Genomic DNA, 14,173 nt, shown 5'->3' on the forward strand with positions numbered 1-14,173 from the left:
TCTCAGCCACACTCTTTAATATTTATCTACTACCGCTCTGCCAACTCCTATCTAGCCTAGGCTTTACTTACTACATGTATGCAGACGACATACAACTCCTCATTCCGATGACCTCCACCATTGAAGATGCAATGATACTAGCAGCATCTCACCTTGATTCAATCAGAAACATGCTCAACCTACTAAAATTATGTCTAAACATAAGCAAAACTGAATGCATTCTAATTGAAAGAAAAAATTCAAGTTCAACCCCCCCCCCCCCATCTTTTCAAATAGACAACATCTGCATACAACTCAAAGACAACGTAAAAGACCTTGGTATTTGGATTGACAGCGAGCTAAACAACAAAAAACATATCGCAACAAAAACTAAAGAAGGTTTCCATAAACTCCAAATACTTAAACATCTAAAACCAATACTCCACCACCAAGATTTCAGAACTGTCTTACAATCTTTTATTCTCACTAGCAAGGACTATTGCAACTCACTCCTGATAGGTCTACCCAAAACGGCATTAAAACCACTTCAACTACTACAAAATGCCGCTGCTAGAGTCTTATCTGGCAAAAAAAAAAAAAAAAAATCAGACCACATCACCCCCGTACTCAACAGCCTACACTGGCTACTGGTAGAAAAAAGAATTGAATTCAAAATGCTAACAATATTACACAACGCAATATACAAAGCAGATAGCATGGCCCTTGACAATGTAATGCATATTCGCAATGCACAATGCACAACAAGAACAGCAAGTAATAGGGGTGTGCATTCGTTTTGAACTTAAATGTAAAACGCTACTTATTTTTTTTTTTAACTTAAAAAAGTGATGAGGCGAAAACGATCGGATTTCCAACTTATTCAACATAGCTATGTTGAATACGTTGGAAATCGCGATTGTTGATCCAAAATAAAAATTTAAACCCCTCACCTTCCTTAATTCCCCCCCAAAGACTTACCACAACTCCCTGGTGGTCCAGCGAGGAGTCAGGACGCCATTTCTGAACTCCTTTGCGAGAAGCACGTGACGTCGGCGCCACGTCGGAGTGACGCAGTGTCACGTGATTCCCCGCGGGTTCGCTCCGGGACCCTCGTTCGACCCAAAAGGAACTTTTGGCCAGCTTGGGGGTGTCAGGAGGCCCCCCCAAGCTGGCCAAAAGTTCCTTTTGAGTCGAACGAGGGTCCCGGAGCGAACCCGCGGGGAATCACGTGACGCCGCGTCACTCCGACGTGACGCCGACGTCACGTGCTCCTTGCAAAGGAGGTCAGAAATGGCGTCCTGACCCCGCTGGACCACCAGGGAGTTTTGGTAAGTCTTGGGGGGGGGGGGATTAAGGAGGGTGAGGGGTTTACATTTTTATTTGCACATATGGACATAGACTCAACTTATGGAATTCTCCATATGTCCATATTGACCGCAAATGGGACCCCCTTTCGACTTATGGACTTATGAACATAAACGTTTGCTCTGCACATCCCTAGCAAGTAAATTATAGTTAGAGATACCATCTATCCCATTAGCCAAGTTATCCACAACAAGAAACAGAGCCATATCCATCGCCGGTCCGAAACTATGGAACTCACTACCAGAACACCTGAGCTCACAAAGCAATATTAAATCTTTCAAAAAAGAACTCAAAATATGGATTTTCAGTCAGACTCTCAAGGATGGTATTGGTTAATTTCAAATAAAACACCTACTACATAAACGGTTCCGGACCACAATGCCAATCCCAAGACATTGCTTCAGAACGAGTTAAACTAAAGTATTAGGGAATGTTTATTGATCCTCCCCCTGAACTGTTTCACCCCTTGCTCATGCTCTGAGCATAGATATATCCTGTTATAAATGTTGCTGTCAACTGTAATAATTAGTTTTTCTCAGGTTCAAACACTGTTAATTGTAATAGGTTGTTGTGCACGTTTCAATCTCTGTTATATGTAATAGGTTGTTGTACATGTAAACTGGGGTGAAGGCAACTAGCTATCCCTCGGTATAAAAAAAACCGCTTAAATAAATAAATAAATTAATTAAAAGCTTTGAAGTTTGATGATAAATAGGAAGAAAGGGGAGGGCATGGAAAAAGGAAAGGTGCAAAGAAGATGGGTACGGTTGTTTTATGGAGGTTGTTTATAGGCAATGAAAAACAAGTAAATCTTTAACTGTTTTTTGAAGTGTTTGATATTAGTTAGAAGTCTAAGGTGGTCAGGGAGGGAGTTCCATAGGGAGGGGCTGGCAACAGAAAAAGCGTATAGCAAAAAAGTGATGGAGATCAGTGTATATATATGCCCTTTATTTGAAATTAGCCCGACTCTGACCGAGTTTCGCTCTATAACCAAGAGCTGCCTCAGGGGCAATGCACATTTAGCAGGGCTTATCACATGCTCACAGATAGGTGTTATTCTATTGCCGTATCCACTTTTATAATGACTCCAGTCTTATTCTGTTAATGCGCACATCAGTATACTGCAGCAAGTGATTATACAGTGCGGTATTAGATTTAAATGCCACCTAGTACATTGGTTCTTTTAAATGAATCTGATCATTGAATCCTGTAGCTTGTGTTTTGACCGATTTAAGATTCATTTAAAAGAACCAATGCACTAGGTGGCGTTTAAATCCAATACCACACCGTGTAATCACTTGCTGCAGTATACTGAAGTGCGCCCATTGTAGTGGTGGACAGACTCAGTCGTCAGTTCCAACCACATGAGTGGTCCCTGGATCCCTCACTAGCGACCAGGATATTTCAATGTTGTATTGTTATGACTGTCGGCCGTGGCCGTCTGCAGCCGACCCAACTCACGTCATGTCATGCTTGGCCCTCCACTGCTGGTCTACTCGTGGCTGTGGCCAGCCACTGCTGCCACATCCCTTCTGGCTCTCCGCTCTCCACATGGCAGCTGGGACACCGCTGACCCATGCTCCGACTCTGGGCCTCCTTAGGCACACGTGTGCGCCACCTGTCCTTCCTTTGAAGGGCCAATGGCGGGAACTCCAGGGTTGTCCCTGGTTGATGACATCTCTAGCCTATGATACTTAAACACCTCCTTTGGCCTATGCTAGCCGACTTGGCAATGAATTCCCTGAGCTCCTCTGGTGCTTGTTTCCTGTTCTCCGGACCTGCAGTTCCTGCCTTGGATCTCTGCTCTCTCTGGTTGGACTCTGACTCTGGATACCCGCTCCTCGGGGGCCCTGCTCAGCGCTTCCTTTCCTGGAGGCCTGTCTCCACGCTTCCCCGCTTCTCGGGTGAGTTCCAGCACTACTATGCCAGAGATCCTGTCTCTACGCTTCCCCCCTCCTAAGGGCAGCCTCTGCATTGCTACACCAGAGATCCATCTCTATGCCTCCCTGTTCCTCGGGGTAGCCACAGCTTTGCTACACCAGAGATCTTATCGCTACGCTTCCCCCCTTCCTCGGGGCAGCCTCTGCATTGCTGCACCAGATATCCGTCTCTACGCTTCCCCGCTCCTCGGGGTAGTCCCAGCATTGCTACACCAGAGATCATCTCTCTACGCTTCCCTGCTCCTCCGGGTAGGCTCAACGTCGTGTTACCAGAGACTCTGTCTTTGCACTCCCTGTTCCTCAGGGCCTGCCCAGCGCATCTATACATCAGTGAACCTTCTCTGGTATATCATCTCTACAGTCCTGCCCAGCACTGCAATATCATTGAACTCTCTTCTTCCCTGCTCCTTGGGGCTCCCCGCAGTTCTGCTGCTGTGCAGGCACCTACGATTACATGGCTGTGACACAGGCGGTTCGTCTACACCTCCTCTCTCCCGGGCCACAGCCACGGTCCAGTCGCTTGTGCCTCCAGTCTACCTCGCTTCCTGACGGCGGGGACCTGAGGGGCTCAACTCCTCAGGTAGTGTCAACCCCACCTCGGGCCAAGGGTCCACAAAACCTGCAAAACCTAAGATATATTTTCCCACCTAGCCAGCAAGTCCAAAATTTAAGCAGCAACCAAGAGAGAAGTCAGCAAGAAAAAAATTCTCTAAATTGGAGCAATTTTTTTCTTTAGTTTAATTTACACATACAGTTTACAACAAAGCATAAAAGTCAAGATTCCAGTGACAAAATTAAGTTTAATTTTTTTTCTCTCGCTGAGAAAATTTGCTTAGAATTCCATATTTTTCTCTTCCAAATAATTTGGATAGGATCTTGAAGTAATTCACAGCATTTTCCAGTGTTTCAGATTCCATCCTTAATGTAAAAACTACTTCATATAATACCATAATGTATTTAAAAATTCCCACCAAGACTTTCATTAAAATAAAATATGTAGAGGGTCCTCCAATTCCTATTTTAGACTTTGCTTACATTTTAGTCCCAGACTTTTCACCCTTTTATACTGTTTTGAGTCACCTTTCTCCACTTCTGCTCATTCTAGAGCAGAGCCTCTGAAACCTCACAAAACCCCTCCAAAAACACAGGATGTATTTAGTTAGGCATCTCTAACCTGGCCGATATGGATCTTCAGGTCCATCTTAGGCACTTTAGGAGAGCTGTGGGGTCTCAGAATATGTATTTTATACATATTCTGAGACCCCAAACCACCTTTGGCTTCCAGGAGAAGCCCATCCAACTTGGCCCCAATGCTTATTTTGTCACAATTTTAACTTTGAAAAGGCTTCTGGGACCCCGAAAATCTATTTTGGCAAAATTAAATCAAGGCTATAACCCGAAGTTGGTGCTCAGGCAGGCTTTCCCCATCTAGAATGTAGAGATTACTTACCTGATAATCTCGTTTTCCCTAGTGTATGCAGATGGACTCAAAACAAGTGGGTATAGTGTGCTCGTGCTAGCAGTTGGAGACGGATCTGACGTCAGCACGGGTACATATACCCCCGCAGGAAGTGCAGCAATTCAGTAATCTTCCTTGCAAAAGCTTTATGGATATATGTGTAACTGACCGATCGATTAAATGAACAGGATACCCTGACCAATTGATAGTAGCTGGAGACCGCCAGTGTTCTCAACCGGAAGGCGTTGACACCCGGCAGGGTGGATGCCCTATCATAAGAAAACATGGCTTACCGTGAGTCGGTGAATCCCCATGTATGCCGGCAGCCGGGCGGGATACTGAGTCCATCTGCATACACTAAGGAAAACGAGATTATCAGGTAAGTAATCTCTACATTTCCTAGCGTGTAGCAGATGGACTCAAAACAAGTGGGATGTACAAAAGCTACTCCTGGACTGGGTGGGAGGCTGCCCAAGGTCCGTTCAGTATTGCCCTCGCAAATGCCGTGTCCTCCCTGGCCTGGACGTCCAGACGGTAGAATCTGGAGAAGGTATGGAGGGAGGACCACGTCGCCGCTTTACATATTTCTGCAGGCGACAGCATCCTAGTTTCTGCCCAAGAGGCTGCTTGCGCCCTGGTAGAGTGAGCCTTGACCCGTAGAGGTGGTGGTTTTCCCGCATCTACGTAGGCTGCCTTGATAACTTCTTTGATCCAGCGGGCGATGGTTGCCCGTGAGGCCGCTTCCCCTTGCTTCTTCCCGCTGTGAAGGACGAACAGGTGGTCCGTCTTTCGTACTGCTTCTGACATTTCCAGGTATCTGGACAGCAGCCTGCCAATGTCGAGATGGCGTAGTATTTGGCCTTCTTCTGACTTCCTCAAACCTTCCGTGGTAGGCAAGGATATGGTTTGGTTGAGGTGGAAGTGTGAGACTACCATGGGTAAGAAGGAAGGAACCGTGCAAAGATGGATAGCTTCTGGAGTGATTCTGAGAAACGGATCACTGCAGGACAGCGCTTGTAGCTCTGAGATGCGGCGTGCTGAGCATACGGCCAGCAGGAACACCATCTTCAAGGTTAACAAACGGAGGGACAGGACTCGAAGGGGTCTGAAGGCGGGTCCTGCTAGAAATTCCAAAACTAGGTTGAGGTTCTACAGGGGCACCGGCCACTTCAGTGGCGGGCGAATGTGTTTGACTCCTTTCAGGAAACGTGAAACATCTGGGTGTGTGGCGATGCTGTTGCCGTCACTCCAGGGACCGTAGCAGGATAGCGCTGCCACTTGGACCTTGATGGAATTGAGGGACAGACCCTTCTGAAGTCCATCTTGCAGGAAATCCAAAATGATAGGGATCTTAGCGGCATGTGGATTGGTGCCGTGAGTTTCGCACCAGGCTTCAAAGACTCTCCAGATCCTTATATATGTCAGTGATGTGGAGAACTTGCGTGCTCGGAGGAGTGTATCTATTACCGGCCCCGAGTATCCTCTTTTCCTCAGTCTAGCCCTCTCAATGGCCAGACCGTAAGAGAGAATTGAGCTGGATCCTTGTGGAGGATGGGACCTTGCCACAGCAGGTCCCTGTGTGGAGGCAGGGGAAATGGATTCCCTGCCAGTAGTCTTCTCATGTCTGCGTACCAGGGTCTTCTTGGCCAGTCGGGGGCCACTAGAAGAACTAGGCCTCTGTGTTGCTGAATCTTGTGTATAATGGCGCCCAGCAGGGGCCATGGAGGAAAGGCATATAGCAGGATCCCCTGAGGCCATGGCTGTACCAGGGCATCAATCCCCTGGGATAGAGGATCCCGCCTGCGGCTGAAATATCTGGGTACTTGAGTGTTAGACCTGTCCGCTAGTAAGTCCATGCCCGGCGTCCCCCACTGATCCACAATCATCTGGAAAGCTGTGGGTGACAGCTGCCATTCCCCGGATTTAGGCTTTCTCTGCTGAGGAAGTCTGCCGTGGTGTTATCCTTCCCGGCAATGTTGACTGCGGAGATGTCCTGTAGATTTGTTTCCGCCCAAGACATCAGGGGGGCTATTTCTAGGGATACCTGTCGGCTTCTGGTTCCGCCCTGTCGGTTGATGTATGCCACTGTGGTGGCGTTGTCTGACATCACTCTGACCGCTCTGTTTCGGAGTCTGTGGGCAAATCGCAGGCAGGCTAGCCTGACTGCCCATGCCTCTAGTCGGTTGATGTTCCACTCCCTTGGGCGGTGAGTTCCTCGCAGTGTGCTCCCCATCCGTTCAGGCTGGCATCTGTAGTGAGCAGGGTCCAGGCTGGGGAGGACATTCTTGACCCCCGGCTCATGTAGCCGGGCTGCAACCACCACCGTATCTGATTCCGCATTCTGGCCGGTAGAGGTAGGTGTACGGTGTAGTTCTGTGATCGTGGGCTCCACCGAGATAGGAGGGCGTGTTGTAATGGTCTCATATGAGCCCACGCCCATGGTATCACCTCCAGAGCGGATGCCATAAGGCCGAGGACCTGTAGGTAATCCCAAGCTGTGGGCCGGGTGGCGCTCAGCAGGGCCTGCAGACGATTCCGGAGCTTTGCTCTCCTCTTGGCGGTCAGACTGACCTTGTCTTCCTGGGTGTCAAATCGGACTCCTAGGTATTCCAGCGACTGAGAAGGCTGTAGGGAACTCTTGTTCAAGTTTACTACCCATCCTAGGCTTTCTAGAAGAGCTATAATTCTGTTGGTTGCCTGGTGGCTCTCCTCCGGTGACTTCGCCCTGATCAGCCAATCGTCCAGGTAGGGATGGACGAGGATTCCTTCCTTCCTGAGGGATGCCGCCACTACTACTATGACCTTGGTAAAGGTCCGTGGCGCGGTGGCTAACCCAGAGGGTAAAGCTCGGAACTGGAAGTGTTGGTTCAGGACTTTGAAGCGTAAATAGCGCTGGTGATCCCGATGGATTGGGATATGCAAGTAGGCTTCCGACAGATCTAGGGATGTGAGAAACTCCCCGGGCTGTACTGCATTTTTGACAGACCGCAGAGTTTCCATGCGAAATCTGGGGTCCCGTAGGTGTCGGTTGACTGACTTGAGGTCCAGGACGGGCCTGAAAATGCCCTCCTTCTTGGGTACTAGGAAATAAATGGAATAATGCCCAGAATTTATCTCCCCTGCAGGCACTGGGATTATGGCTTTTAGGGATAGGAGCCTCCGCAAGGTAACTTCTAGTGCCGCCCTCTTGAGGGGTGAACAAGAAGATTCCACAAACTTGTCCGGCGGGAGCCGAAGAAAGTCCAGGTAATACCCTTCTCGGATGATGGCGAGGACCCACTGGTCCGAGGTGATCTCGACCCACCTGCGGTAGAAGAGGGTTAGCCTGCCCCCTATGGCTGCTACCCCCCGGATGGGTCAGCTGATTGTCATTGTGGGGTACGGCCGGGACCCGAACCCGAGCCGGTTCCCCTCTTGTTGTGCTTAGTCCGAAAGGACTGGTTCCTGGCCTGCGAACGAGGTGCTTGGTAGCGAGCCCTTCTCACTCGGGGGCTAAGTCCCTGCTGCGAGTCGGCCACCGGACCGAGGCTCTTACCTCCGAGGGACCACGGAAATCGCCTCGGGAAACTCAACTGGGGGAGGGACCGAATGGTATCACCGCAGGAGTGCGGGGCTCGTCTTCAGGTAGGTTTCTTCTATGAATTTAGTCATTAGAATTTGGAAAAACGCTCAGCGAGCGTGAGGTAGCTCCAAACTGCTTTGGAGACGGAAATTACTGAATTGCTGCACTTCCTGCGGGGGTATATGTACCCGTGCTGTCGTCAGATCCGTCTCCAACTGCTAGCACGAGCACACTATACCCACTTGTTTTGAGTCCATCTGCTACACGCTAGGAAATCTGCCTTTTAAAAAAATTTTTTGTTGCTCAGATCCATTTATATAAACTTTAAATGTTCTTCTGACCTCTGTAAAACCAGGAAGCTCCTCCTCCTTGTTACTTCCGGGTTGATGACTCATATGTCAATTCTCCTGCAACTTTATTACACACATAGGGGCGGATTTTCAGAGCCCTGCTCGCCTAAATCCGCCTAAATCCGGGCGGATTTAGGCGAGCAGGGCCCTGCGCGCCGGTGCGCCTATGTTCAATAGGCCTGCTGGGACGGCCTCGGAGCGGCCTCGGAGGGAACGGAGTTAGGCTGCACGGCTCGGCGCGCGCCGGCTATACGGAATCGATAGCCTTGCGCGCGCCAATCCCGGATTTTAGCGGCTATGCGCGTATCTACTAAAATCCAGCGTACTTTTGTTTGCGCCTGATGCGCCAACAAAAGTACGCCAAATCGCGCTATTTGAAAATCTACCCCATACTGCAAGCTTGTCTGCCTTCAACACAACACAAATCAGCTAATGGCTGTCCTTGAGCTACAGTTATAGGGTAAGAAACTCTTATAGTTACTTCTTCTTATTTTCTATCTTTTAGTTTCTCTCATATATTTCAGTACCATGCAAAACTAAAAACAAATAGTTTTCTTGCTGCGCTGGGTACAACAGCCTCAGTGTTTGCATTTTCTCCAGCATTTTCAGTAAGTATTCCAGGGACCATGACAGCTCACTGAAGATGCAGAATTCATAGCATTCAGTCAGAACCATAACAGTTTTCTTTGACAGATTTCTAGCAGCTCTCTCTCCTTGCAGGAACTCAGGATATAGGCATATGAGCCATAACACTCCCAGGCATTAGATTCTCAGCAGGACAGGGAGGGAAGCAGGAGCTCTCACAGCTGCCTGCACATCTTCCCCATGCAGTAACATACCCAGTGAGAGATCTGGAAAAAAACATGCCACATTCCAGCAATGCTTTCTTATAGCCCACATTTCAGGTCAGTAAAAAAAATATATATTTACCCTCTTATTTCTATATTATAACCTCTGGTTATAGTTGCTTTAAGATGTGACTTTTGGAAGTTGGAGTCCCAGGTAGGAGCTGAAAATCCAGTTGTAATTAAGTTGAGAGAGAGAGATAGCAACAAAGGTGTGATGATAGAGAAATACAAAACCAATAAGCCTTCACCATATAAAAGTGTAAATCACTGCTTAATACAAAAAAGGAAGAAAAGATCTCAGATAGTATGCTACAGTTTTAAAAAAGCTCAAAGGGCATTAACATGCTACAATCATAGGTTAACCCCCTCTCCAAAAATCATCAAAACTCACTTTATTCATTCTATAATCTTTAACAAAATATGTTTCTCAATTTTTCACTTAAATATAAAAGAACTTATCTGTCATTCAAGCTGCAGCTTCTTCTGTTGCAGCTGAAATAAGTGCAAAAAGAAACCTATGATGACAGTAGCCAATATTTCATACTTTGCTGCTACAGATTGAAATTATACAAGCACTCATGAAAAATCTCACCCAGAGCTAAAATACGGAGCTGCTGCTTTCAAGGTATAGTTCTGAAAAGATGCTCTTTTCAGAATCATACCTGAGGTCCTTTCTTTCTTTTTTGTATTAAGCGCCGATTTACAATTTTGTATGGTGAGGATTAATTGGTTTTGTGTTTGCAATATTTCATCAGCCTGGTTTGTGGTAGAGAAATAGCCAGAGAAGCAGGGGCTAGGAAACTGCAAGGGCAGCAGGATCCTAGAAATGGTCGGTGAGGCCAAACAAGACCTGTCAGAACTGAGTTGGCCAAACCTAAGAATTTTCACGCTGGTGGAGAATATCTGAATAACAGGGCTAGAGAAGCCATTTGTTTGGGGTTTTAGCATTTTGGCAGCATATGAATATTTATGCCATGCTACCACATGGGGTTGCATCTTTGGTATTATTCTACGAAGTAATAGATGTGAGGAGGAAGACATTTATGCTGAGTTGTGGGGATTTTTTTTGTGAAGCATTATCTGTTGCAGTGAGAATTAAAAATTAAAAACCTTACTGCTGTTCCTTTTCTATGGAACTCCTCATGTGGGAGCAGCCAGAGGGCCTCCAGAAGAGACTAGATAGTATGCCATCACACCAGACATGCTATCACAATCCCCCTTGTCTCTCATATCCTCTTGGGTATGCATATTTGAATCCTTAAGTTTCCTTTTATAGCTATATTCTAAAACCATGGCAGCAGAAGCTGTGACTATTGGTGAAGGATACATTGCATTTATAGACCAGTCTTTAAAGTTGCTGTCCTGTTTCAAGGACATGTTGTTGAAAAGAAGCATAATCAAAATAAAATACAAAATAAAAATGAATTGGAAAAGAAACTGACAAAAAATGCCTAGCAAATTTGATAAGCACAGAAAAATTATCTTATTTCTAGTCAAGAACTTTGTTGAAAATAAACTACAATAATAATAAATATATCAACTAGTAGAAAAATAAAAGCTAGTACCAAAGAAAGAAGGAGGCAGAACTTGAATCACAGAATAGAGAGTCAACAGAGTGATTACTTCCTACACAGTGGCAGAAAGGAAATGAGATGGTTGATCTTTATTGGCTGTAATGCCAGCAAATAGAATAAGAACTTTTTTGATAGTTCTAGAGCTTGGGAAAAGCTCCTCTGGCCAGCATGAACAGGTCATAGGGTCATCAATGTGACTACTCAGTATGATTATCTTTGGAGAAAAATGATCCACAGGTGTTTTATATATGTGTATATATATATATATATATATTCTTCTTTAAAGCTTTTTAAACTGGTATAGACAGAAGTGTACAAAGCCAGGACAAGGGGCCTCCCAAGTAAGTCCCACCAATGGGATTTTCCATACTACACACAGTATACATGTGTTATTACGGGACCTACTAATTAATCATAGTGATTATTTTATAAACATATATATACATATATATATATATATATATATATAGAGAGAGAGAGAGAGAGAGAGAGAGAGAGAGATCTTCAAAATAAAAAAATAAAAAAACACACATTAAAATTTAAAAATGTAAACAGTTTAAACATTGCATCTTCCAAACTTACCCACAGTCTGTTACTAGATTATCAGATCAGCCATCCACTCCTAACCCAATTCATCTCCCATCAATTCTCAACCAACTTTGGAAAACAACTCTGGCAAACAACCAAGTCTTGACATTTTTATGAAAGGTCAGATAATTCCTCTCAGCTCTAATTTCCATTGATAGTAGGTTCCAAAGTGTAGGAGCTATCACCAAAAAATGTTCTCAGCCTGATTGTACTCATAACTCAAAATGATGGAGCTATCAACAACTGGCCTTGGCTACATATCAAGTGATGTTTTCGTATATACCAACTCAACTTATCCTTCAAACATCAAAATCTTAAACTCAGTTTGGGTCCTCACTGGTAACCATTGTAACTTTTGAAGCAGTAGTGAAATAGACTCCCTTCTAAAATACTCTCGCCACCACATTCTGGACCATCTGCAGTCTATGCGTGAGCTTCTCAGGGAGGCCCACACAAAAACTGTTAGAATAGCCCAGATGGGATGTAATCATTGCATGAATAACAGTTTTACAGGCTTGACTATTCAAATAAGGATGCAGCCTCTTCACCAACTTCAACTTCCACGATGCTGTACGGACTATATAAGAAACATGATGCTCTAGCATAAATCCAAAATTTAAAAATACCCTAAATCTCTCACAATTTCCACTGCTTCCACAATCTCTGAATCTACCTTCAACCGAACCTATCAGATATCACCCCATCCATCTTAAGTAGTTATTTTTTTTAAATTCAATATCAATTTATTCTATCCATAGCAGAATTCAAACCCAAAACAGTCTTTAACTTATCCTTCCCCTAACCGTACCACATTATGTACATCATCTGCATATAAATATCCCCATCTCATCCAATAACTTCCTCAATGTGCATAAAAAGATATTAAACAGAAGTGAGGAAAGAAGTGTATCTTGAGGAACCCCACAAATGTAATAGCAAAAGAAAAATTTCCATTAAAAAAATCCCTTGCTGATCTATTTGCTAAAATAAATGAATTCACTGCAACACCCTCCCAACAATACCTAACTCCACACAACGTCTCAATAAAATCTGATGATCCATCAAATGAAATAAAGCAGACAAATCTAATAACAATACCATTTCCTGACTTTGTCAATCCAATGCAACACATCATCAATGTCAGAGATCAAAACTGTCTCTACTATGACATAATTGGAACCCTGACTGAAAAGAGTGCAATCTATCCAACTCTTCCAAAAAAGATGTTAACTCAAGTAAGAGGATGTTCTCAGTGTTTGGCCCAGAGTGTTGGAATTCAGCACTGGTAGAAATTAGATTGGAGGCAAATTACCTGACTTTTAGAAAAAAAGTTAAGTCATGGTTATTTCCATGCCCTAACTAATATTTATAATTTTTGAGTTTTATTAACTGCTAGTAATGATTGTATTGTTTTATTTTATTTTATATTATTTTTGTAAACCGCCTTGGTCAGCTTGCTGTTTGTGCGGTATAGAAGATTTAAGAAACAAATCAAATAAATACACTGCAGATCCATCACTTTAGACAAAAAATAATTAGCAAATGATTCACAATCTGGTACACCTGAGAACAATATTCTTTTTCATCACGTCTACTCCCAATAACCTTCTAACAATAGCAAACATCTCTAATGGTCCATTTTCAACCCTCCCATAAAATGTCCTTTTAGCCTTTACTACTGTTACAGTTTTGGCTGCTGTGCAACCGCCTCACCACCAGGGGTCCCTCTAGTGCTGGCTCTCCTGACAGGCCCAGTCCATCTCCTCTGTCCACTCTATGTTCTGGGTTTGCCCTTATAACCCTGCCTGACAGTTCCCTCGGTGCTTCAGCATCGAGCTCACCTGGGCTCCCTGCTCTAGCCTTCCTTGCCTTGCGCGGCCTTCGGGCCTTTCCTTGCCTTGCGCGGCCTTCTTCCTTGCTTTTCATACCTGGCCTACGGGCCTTCTGTGTGTGTGTGGCCTACGGGCCTTCTGACCTGCCTTGCCCCGCTTACGGTGTGTGGCCTACGGGCCTTCTGTGTGTGTGTGGCCTACGGGCCTTCTGACCTGCCTTGCCCCGCTTACGGTGTGTGGCCTACGGGCCTTCTGTGTGTGCGTGGCCTACGGGCCTTCTGACCTGCCTTGCCCCGCTTACGGTGTGTGGCCTACGGGCCTTCTGTGTGTGCGTGGCCTACGGGCCTTCTGACCTGCCTTGCCCTGCTTACGGTGTGTGGCCTACGGGCCCTCTGTGTGCGTGTGGCCTACAGGCCTTCTGACCTGCCTTGACCTGCTTACTGTGCCCTGACCCAGCCTGAACCTAGACACTGCTATCTGCCGCCTGCCCTGACCCAGCCTGGACCCAGACCCTGCTACTTGCCGCCTGCCCTGACCCAGCCTGAACCTAGACACTGCTATCTGCCTCCTGCCCTGACCCAGCCTGGACCCAGACACTGCTACTTGCCGCCTGCCCTGACCCAGCCTGGACCCAAACTCTGTTCTAGCCATCCTTGTCTCTCTCAACCTGGAGCCA

This window comes from Rhinatrema bivittatum, chromosome 1 (genome assembly GCF_901001135.1).
Source record: "Rhinatrema bivittatum chromosome 1, aRhiBiv1.1, whole genome shotgun sequence".
NCBI classification, from domain to species: domain Eukaryota; kingdom Metazoa; phylum Chordata; class Amphibia; order Gymnophiona; family Rhinatrematidae; genus Rhinatrema; species Rhinatrema bivittatum.